This window comes from Pteropus medius, unplaced genomic scaffold (genome assembly GCF_902729225.1).
Source record: "Pteropus medius unplaced genomic scaffold, Ma_sr-lr_union100, whole genome shotgun sequence".
Lineage (NCBI taxonomy): Eukaryota > Metazoa > Chordata > Mammalia > Chiroptera > Pteropodidae > Pteropus > Pteropus medius.
In genome coordinates, this window is record NW_024342467.1 from 24,737,801 (window position 1) to 24,747,595 (window position 9,795).

At 41.0% G+C, this 9,795-nt stretch overlaps 2 pseudogenes; one reads left to right on the forward strand and one right to left on the reverse strand.

Annotated features, from left to right (window-relative positions):
• Positions 1-1,091: 1,091 nt before the first annotated feature.
• Positions 1,092-1,209, reverse strand: LOC120602617 (uncharacterized; annotated as a pseudogene).
• Positions 1,210-5,217: 4,008 nt separating this feature from the next.
• Positions 5,218-5,335, forward strand: LOC120602517 (uncharacterized; annotated as a pseudogene).
• Positions 5,336-9,795: the final 4,460 nt, after the last annotated feature.

The window sequence follows — 9,795 nt, forward strand, 5'->3', positions numbered from 1 at the left end:
CAGTTCTGAGCAGTGAGCGCTTCGTGGTACTTCCGAGCTGTACTCTGTTACTTTCTTAATGTACAATTTGAAGCACACTCCTTGTTAATTGAAATTTCTGCATCACCCAGCTTTACCATTCCGCATCCTGTGCTAAACTCTACGCTTAAGATCGCCCTACGATACTGGATTTTTCCCTGAAAGTGTTCATGTTACTGCGGAATGTTTAGGAACCGTGAATGCGGATTTGACTAGAATGTTAGGCTCAGTGCTTGGAGATATACTATCGGTGTTATTTTCATACTGTTAGGATATCGTTTGACGGTATCAATGTTTAATTAAATATGTACCTCTGAAACAAATCCTTTGTAACATGGTGACCGGAGGAGTTGAAATGGCTACTGCAAGTTGTTTCTATTATTATTATTGTTGTTGTTGTTGTTGTTGTTATTATTATTATTATTTGTTTGTTTTCAGCCTTACTCTTCCAAACAAAGTGCACAGAAGGGTTGTAGAATTTGAATGACGAATAGAGGTATGAATTATTCTGTATTAGATTTGTACTGATGTAACAAACCCCCATGAATTTGGTGGCTTAAAATAACCCAAATTTACTAACTTGTAGAAGCAGCAATCACAAGCCTGAAATCAGGATCTCAGAGGTGTCGGGAGCGTTGCATTTCTTTTTTGAAGTCTCTGGAAGAGAATCTACTTCTTTACCTTTTCCAGCTTCTAGAGGCAACTGCATTTATTAGCTTAAGCCACCTTCTTCCATTTTTATAGCCAGCAGTGGTGGCTTGAATCCTCTAGCTGGGATTAATAAATTCTCTCTTGTTAATGATTTATTCGAATAAATTAGGTCAACCCAAATAATCTAGCTATCTCAAGGTCCTTCACCTTTATCACACATCTAGCTCACAGTAAAATGAAAAAATAAACCCAAACATGAGTCATGTCACTGGAATTTTAATGATCCTTCCTACATCGTTTAAGGTCATTTTCAACATCAAATGAAAATATTTTTTTTTTTTTTTGAGCAAGGCAACTCTTGGTTGGCCTCACAGATTATAAGAACCTTGTCAGCTAACAATCCCTTATTTTTTTAGTTTTTACGCCTACAGCACCTGGTCTTCCTAGGTGGTCTCCCATCCAAGTACTAACCAGGCCCGACCCTGCTGAGCTTCCGAGATCAGACGGGATGGGACTGGTTCAGGGGGCGTGGCTGTAGACGGGAAATCATTTTCAACATCAAAACTTTACATAAATAATATGAGCGCAGTGGGGAGAGGAAAGTATGGGCATCACGTACACGCAGGAGTCGTTTCTCTGAGGTCCAAGGTGCTCTAACTCGTACATGAAAACTTAGCAACTCACTCAGAAGACTTTGAGAAACATATATCTTGCTCTGAGCCACTCTATCCCACACGAGCAGTCTGGACCCCCTCAGAAGGTTCCATGGGACTTTGTCCCCTCGCAGACTTGAAGAGCCGTCTGAGTGCTGGGGAAGGGGTTTTCTGTGCTGTGTGACACATTTCTCATTCCCTTCTTCAAATCATACGTGATTTTTAATGCCAAACTCTTTTTTTCTGTCCCCTGATCTCATTTTCTACTCCTTACTCTGCCCTTGTCATTTCTTTTAATTTACATGTTTTATCGAGAAGTCCTTAAGGTCTGTAGCCTCACGCTGTCTGCCACATCTGGCCCCTACTGTCCCCAGGATGTCCACACCCCTTCTCTCCTGCCCCCAGCTCTGTGTTTCTTCATTTTAATGAACACTATTCGTGATTACCTATGACGTAGAACATGAGTGTCCGGGCTTGTTTGTTTCACATGGATCATCTTTACATATTTGTTTACTATATCTAGAGGAGAGGCAGACCACAGGATGGAAAGCAGAAGAGTCACAGAGGTGTCACGCACTCATCCACGGTGCACGCTGAGGAGACAAAGCCCTGGGTACAAGTACGTGGTCTCACAGAAGGAAAGACAAATCCACCGACAAAGGACTGAGAAGGGCAGTTGGAATATGTGTCCTCATGGAGCCTGTTGATAACGGATTTATTACTGGTTTTCTTTAAAATTCCATAATGAGGGCCATTATAAATGGAGCATTAAATAAAGCATGTCCAGGATTTTGTTCAATTAATCAATGACTTCTAGTTTAAGGAGGTAGAGCATCTTTTTGTGGTATGCTTATTTCATTGGGTGGTTCTGGTGAAACCTCGTGCTGACCTTGTTTGTTTGTTTGTTTGTTTGTGTTTGTTTTGTTTTTACCATAGTGATGTGAGATTTTGCACAGACGATGGGACAGCGACAGCCAGCCCTCAGCACGGCGATAAGAGTAGGGGCGTCTGTACTTACCTTGGGCTTACTCCTTCAGGCACTTTTCTCGTAAAACTTGCTAAATTCTTCTAACAATGCTGTGTGTTTCTATCACTCTTCCCATCTCACAGAGAAAGAGAAATCAGAAGCAAAATGCTAATTAAAACTAGCCCAGAGTCTCACAGATCGTAAATAAGGACCAGAGTCATCTCTACGATGTGACCCTCGGGCTCTAGTTACAGTTACCATGGCTTATTTTTTCAGAAAAACATGTCTATTTTATTTTACTCTTTGTAGTCTGATGATCTTCCCCACAAGAAACACAGTAACATATACCGATAGCTGAAAATCATTTTTTGGTTCTTGTATATCTCTATATACTTCCCCGTGTCTTGGCTCAGCGATTGCTTTTAGCAATATGTCATAGAATCCAGGTTTTGATGTGGTTACCTTAGTGATATATCAAAATTTCTTATCAATTCATTTTTTTTAAGTTACCAAACTCCTCCAAAGCCCCTCTCTTTAAAACTGTGAGAGATTCACTTCATCAAAATAATTACAGAAGCCAAGGGTAGAAAAGGTTGCTACATCTTTCCTTTTTATGTTCTGGGATCCTTTTCAAAATGCCAATTTCATTTGTACCTACAAACTTTAAAAGATACTTAGTTCACCCAGACTTTCTGGTTGACACGAAATGGAATTCTTGTCACCCGAACTGCAATCACGGAGAACTCGCTCCGTGTGCCTTGTACCCTGATTGATTTTCAGATGCTCTTCAGAAAACCACCTGCCCTTTGCTTGGAAACGACAATGACAGCAAAACTCCATTTCTTCAGACAAGGTAAGACGCAAGCTTCGAGCAAAGCAGATTTTCTCCTGATTAAAAAGAAATTAGAAAATAGGTATAAACGAGAAGCAATGACTAAGGACAAGCAGCCTAGCCATTGGGAGGAGCTGGAGTCACACTGTTGTGTGTCGGTGTGATTTGCAGAGCTGGGGTTTTATAACCAGGAAAGTTTTAGTAAAGTATCTGAGGACTAACATAGGGTCATCAACACTCTAGGTCCTAGTAAGAACGCACGCTCGTATGGTTCACCACCACATTCTCACGAATACTGCCATTTACAATCTAGCCTTGTGCGAGTGTCACCGCAGTGTTCTGATGTTTCCTGTTTTCCCGTGAATACACACACACACACACACACACACACAAAATCCCTATAGAATAGAAGTGGTCAGAAGGATTGTTTTGACGATCCTAGACTCGAATGAAGTTCCAAATTCTGCCGAGAAAAGCAATCCGATACCTGGATGTTATATGTTGAACATAGCAGACAACCGGACATTTTGACATTTATTCATTCAATAAATAGTTGTTAAATTTCTATTACATGTCAAAGTTTTACATGCAAGTCAAGAAATTTCGATGATATAAATAAACAGGAATCAAGACATTATAGAGATATGCAGAGATGAGGATAACATAAATCCTCGTGTGCGTAGTTTATCATGCAATAAAAACATCAAATCGATATGAAATAAAAATATCGCAATGAATCTGACAGGACTCACGTTTCGTACGTAATTAGGATTCTGTGGCTGGAATGAGGTCTGGGGGAAAATGGCAGGAAACAGAAGTGTGGAGATAAACGATGATGTAGCTTACTGATAAACAGTTGAGCTGAGAAGTCCGCCAGAGTTCTAGCGCTAGGAAGTTCTAGAACAAAGAACGTGGATCGAGGAGGGACGGTGTCTCAATTATGCCACCTAAACTGGCAGGGATGTGCAGGAAGCACAATCTTAAAGCAATGCCTCAGAATCTCAGCTGATTTAGGAAGTGTGATGTAATGCCTGAGAGAGAGAGAGAGAGAGAGAGAGAGAGAGAGAGAGAGAGAGACTGAAATTTGCCTGTAGCACATCTTGTGGACAAAGCGATTGGGTGTCATCGGATGGGAATTCTGGTCCCACATGTCTTGTATGTGAATCAACCTGCCTCACTTTACTTTCCTGTGATGAGAAACTTAATCTCCCTGTCGGGGACACCATGCTAGTAAAAGTGTGTATAAAAAAGTATGGACAGGTACACACGCACGTCAGTTTGTGGTGTGCTCAGAACAGGTGTGGCTCATAGATTTCAACTTGTGTGAACACCAGTATTCTGAACAGGAATTCAGACGCCCAGGCAATGGGGACCTGGGCAGATGTTGGGGCCCCTGGGCTTCTGCTCAGCCGCTGGTGTCTGAGCCACTGAGCGAGGTTGCCATTTGTTTACTTCAAGCCAACTGTGATCAAAAGCCCCTAACATAAGCTAAAAAGATAGCTTAGTGGAATCAACATCTGGTAGATAATACTTAAATTCCCAGCAATCCTGCTCTTTTAGATCCTTGTAGGGTAAAATCAATCTTCTCTTTACTGGGAAAAGTGTAGCAGACTATAACTTTCTCAGTGTGAGTTTATTGCGTTTTAAACTTTTAAAACTAAATCATATTTGCTTTTCACAGAGACAACTGATAACTTTTGAAGTGATTTGTCATATCTTTGGACAAACTGGGTATATGATGAAAATCTGTCAGTATCTTTTTATGACTGCTGGATCAAACACAAGTTTTAAATTGAGAAACAGTATCTTCATAAAGTTTTAAAGTGTAAAATTATAAAGATTTTCTTTCATAATGAAAATGAACAATAAAATAGAAAGGTAAAGCAAGGCTTATTCTCTAACGTAGGTAGAAAAAGTTGTATCTAAATTGAAATTGATAATAAAAATAATAAAATAAAATCATATAATTTTACGCACATATGTAAGTTTACATGCATTTCTCTATAATTAACTGACTTTGAAGGATTTATTTTATTCAACTACATAAACCTTTCCTATTCTGAAATGAATCTGGGCGATTTAAAATTATTGCCATTGTCTACGGCCATGCCACCCTGAACAAGCCCGATCCCGTCTGATCTCGGAAGCTAAGTAGCGTTGGGCCTGGTTAGTACTTAGATGGGAGACCACCTAGGAAGACCTGTGCTGTAGGCGTAAAAACTAAAAAAATAAGGGATTGTGAGCTGACAAGGTCCTTGCAATCTATGAGGTCAACCAAGGGTTGCTTCACCTAAAAAAAATTAATAAATAACATAAAATAAAATAATTACCATAGTGAGTCACTATTTCTGATTAAATTATGCTAACTATGCAGGTGTCTGGAGTATGGACAGACTCGAGAGAGTACTGACTTGAAAAATACCATACGCTTTCATTATAGGCTATTTGATATAACCGGATCTAGACTGGATTAAAGCACATTAAAGCTAGAAAAATATTGTGTTGGAAAGGATATAGAGTCCTAATTAAATAAATGTGTTACCTTCATTTCTTATCAAAGTAGTCTTGTACTCGGAATTTTACTAAGGCGTATGAGATCATAGGAATATGTAATTTGGAGTTCAAGTTCCAAAGAGAGACAAAATCTAAGGTCCTCAAGATCCAACATTGAAATTAATATAGCCCATGAGGTATATAGTGGGTAACAACCTATTTAAATCAATTATTTTTCCTTTGTAACTTTCAGTTATAAAATTGGTTAAACGCTCACACACATTTAGCCTAATTTTTCTTTCCATTTCCACGAGGCTCTCTTATGGGTCCTATTAGCCAGAAAAGAGAGAAAAAACAATTTTATTCTTTTCTCACTAACTTTCTTTAGACTTTTAATTGAAAAATCTTACCTGCATACTTACCACGTGAAGAGCAACTAATTAGGAAAATGGGTAGGATGCTCGCAGCAAGCGAACGTGTAATTTTATAAAATATATTGTGCGTTTACCCCCCTTCTTGTAGAAATGAGACTTCAGTGCAGCTTCTAAACGGCAACTAAGCGACCAGCACAGTGTCCCTCTATCAAAATTCCTCCAGTATTTCCGTAATTTCCGATCTTACATAGAAAACAAATATAGTTTGGGAATAACTGGACTTGTGTAATGGAGTGAGAACTACATACGATTTACATAATTTACATAATTATACACAAACACAGCAGAAACATATTACGGCATATAACAGCTACTACACCACGGAATAGCTATTAGGATTCTGGTATTAACTTCGAATACAGCCATGGATCAGTGAAAACCTTGGAGAAGCGTGGTCCTGTGGCCAACAAAACAAAAACAAAAACAAAACAAAACTGTTTTTCACTCTTACCTTTTAAAACTGTATCGTTCACAATCCTGTCCTCGTATTGCAGTGGGAAGGCTACAGGACCCTCGTTATCGAATGTAGAAAACTCCTCATGCGGAATGTAATTGCTTCACGTCTGGGCTTTAATGAAATCTTTTCCAATTGGATCTCTGTGCTGGCCCTTTTTTGACCATGTTTTGAAAGCGCTTGCTACCTTCTGCTCAGAAATAGCATAATGAGGCACATGCATCCATTCAATGGATTATTGGCTGTTATCTGTGTCTATCTTTTTCTCAATTGTAGGACAGGGAGCAAAATGTGTAAAAATGTTGAATTTCATGACACTTCTTGGGAAAGTCAGATGTGCCTCCCGTCCTCACAGCTTCCAACTGCATGTGAGTCAGAGTCAGAGTTTCTGAGGCAACAGTAATCTGTGAGAAAAGCCAGGTGTGGTCTGGCCGCACACGTCCCAGCTGGCCGTCCACCACAGCCACCTAGCCGATCTAGCTGACAATTGTACTCTTTCTGTTGGTGCTTTGCACGTCTCACCCAAAACAAACAAACAAACAAACAAACTGGCTCAAGAATATGATTTTGTCACATCAAACTTAAGTAGAGTGGAAAGCACTACATTCTACTACTTGCCCCAAACCTCAGATGGGCATTTGATGGCACAAGGTGTTGAATCGATCCCTCTCTGTCTGATTCAGAAATGATCAGGCAAACTTGTAATACCCAGAAGAAAACAGGAATGAAAAACTCAGACCTGTGCCAAGACACCCCGTGACCATGGTAAGAATCAAGGGCGTGGGAGGTCACAGTTTAGGAATTCAGGCAGACAGGAAGGAAAGTTAATGTAATGCTGACGAGAACACAATAATCGTGACGAGGCTGGGACTCGGGAGGCTGCAGGACAGGATAGGGGGAATGGGGACACGCCTGGGAATGAATCTAATGACAATAATGGATCTTACATTGTTCTCCACTTAAGAATGATGTGTTAACATGTAAAATCTTAAATCGTCAAAACATTCCAAACCATTCCAGATACTTCCCTGGCAGGTAGAAGAAAAGGAGGGCACCCCTGGGTCCCCTGACGGAGCGGTGACAGTCTGGTCCCGCTCACACCAAAGGCCAGGCATCAAGCTCCTCCTGTTCTGTGCTGTGCTCTGTACAAGGCAAACTTAACTCCGTGACTCAAGCCACAGGCTTCTGTCTCTAACTCCACGTAATAACTAGGCTGAAAATTTCATTTCTGGGCTTCAGAGCCCTACCGTTCCATCAGGCATCACAGGAGTCATGGAGAGAATGGCCATCGCATAATAACCGTGACGATGAATTCACGTACTCGTGAAATGCTGTTCTCGTGGACACTACAGCAGTGGACAAAGGCGGTGAGATTCCCGGCCCTGAGGAGCAAGGCCAGAGTGAAGCAGTCTTGGAGGAAATGGAAAATAAATGCACTTACATCCTCTGTCTGGTGATAATGACCCCAGTGTCTGTTTTAAGACGGATTGGTAAGGAAAACGGGATATGTATATATATACTCAGCCTTAAAAAGAAGGAGATTCTCCCTTTTGTGACAACACAGATGAACGTGGGGAATATTACATTAAATGAAATAAACCGGATATGGAAAGACAAATCCTGCCCGATCTCACTTCTTGTGGAATCTAAACAAGGTTGAGCTCGTAAGAGCCGGAGTAGAGTGTCGTCACCGGGAGCCGGGGCTACAGGGTGGGAGAAATAAGGAGACACTGGTCGAAGGACACAAAGCTTCATTTATGAGAAAACGACTGAATTCTAGAGATCGAATGTGCAACATAGTAATTATAGTTAATAGTACTGTGCTGTGTAATTTTTCTAAGATAGGAGATCTTACTTGTTCTTACCACGCACGCGTACAAAGGGTGACTGTGAGACGATGACGATGTGAATTACACTGATTGTGGTGATCATTTCACAATGTATTTCAAGATCATGTTAAAACACTAGGTTTTACACCATTTTTTATATATATATATATGTGTGTGTGTGTGTGTGTGTGTGTGTATGTATATATATATATACACACACACAAATAAAAGCATATATATATACACACAAATACACACACACACACACACACACAATCTTTATTTGTTAATTATACCTCAGGAAAGCTGGAGAAAATTTTGAGATATAAGAACGAGTTCATCAACAATACAGGAAATGTTTCCACACGCACACCGGATATTCGCTTTGAGGAATGACCCGCACTTTTTAATGATTAGTCAAATCCAGAGGACAAGAACTTAAAGGGATCGGGGAAAGAACAAGTCAGTCGCATGGTCGCCGGTGCTCTCCGTGGCAAAGCTGCAATGCCACCCGGTCCCTGGAGACAGCCGCGAGAACATATTCGAACGTGATTTGGAATCCTCTAAATTTTGAGAAGCTGAAAAACCAATTTCAAAATTTTCAGCAGCATTACACATTCACAACCACCCTTATCTCCCCGTGAGCTAGGAGCAGGCTGCTGGGAACTCAGACGCAGACGATCCTTCTTTTGAAAAATGCAAATCGCCACAGCCCATGTTCTCCTCCAATAGCTCCCAAGAAATTCAAAGGAGCTGTCAGTGTATGTCATTCACTATCTGTCATTGCATAAGCTCAATCGGCTTCCCGAGGCTCCGGAGAAGAAGAGACTCAGGTCTTTTCCTCCTAGGATTCGTCACTGGACAAATGCCGTGAACTTGGTGGGGTCTTTGCAGAATCCAGATAAAAACATCAAGAGAATCTGCCTTTCCACCAGGGGCGTTTATTGGCCATCAGGGTCATTTCCAGTGTGTAAAGTTGACATAAGTGGAGCCGTTTTAAGTTAGAGCTACAACAGCCATCCCAGAGGAACCGTCCTGCGTGTCTCATTCCTTAAAGCTTCAGAATGTTTGAACCGGGCCGAGGCTGGGCCCGGCCACCGCTGCCCCACAAACAACCGTTTGGAACGCTGACAGGAACGCAGACCTCCTGACTGTGAACACTGAACATTAACAACATTCCTTAGAATTGGCACCACCTCATCTGTTTATACAGCTAGAGAATAATCGAGCTTACATGCTCGTATAGAAATTCCTTCCTTCCGTTCATGTAACTCTCCCCCTTCCGTTCTCGTAAACAGACCGTTGCCTTTGACCTAGAATCAGATCCTGTTAGGGTTTCTGCCCAAATATGCGTTTCCCGAACAGCTCTGTTTTTTCATCTCAAATAAATACTGTTGCCTCTTTCTTGACCCTTTATTTTTAGGTTAACAGCGGCCATAGGTGTCTGTATCCTTAATTTATATT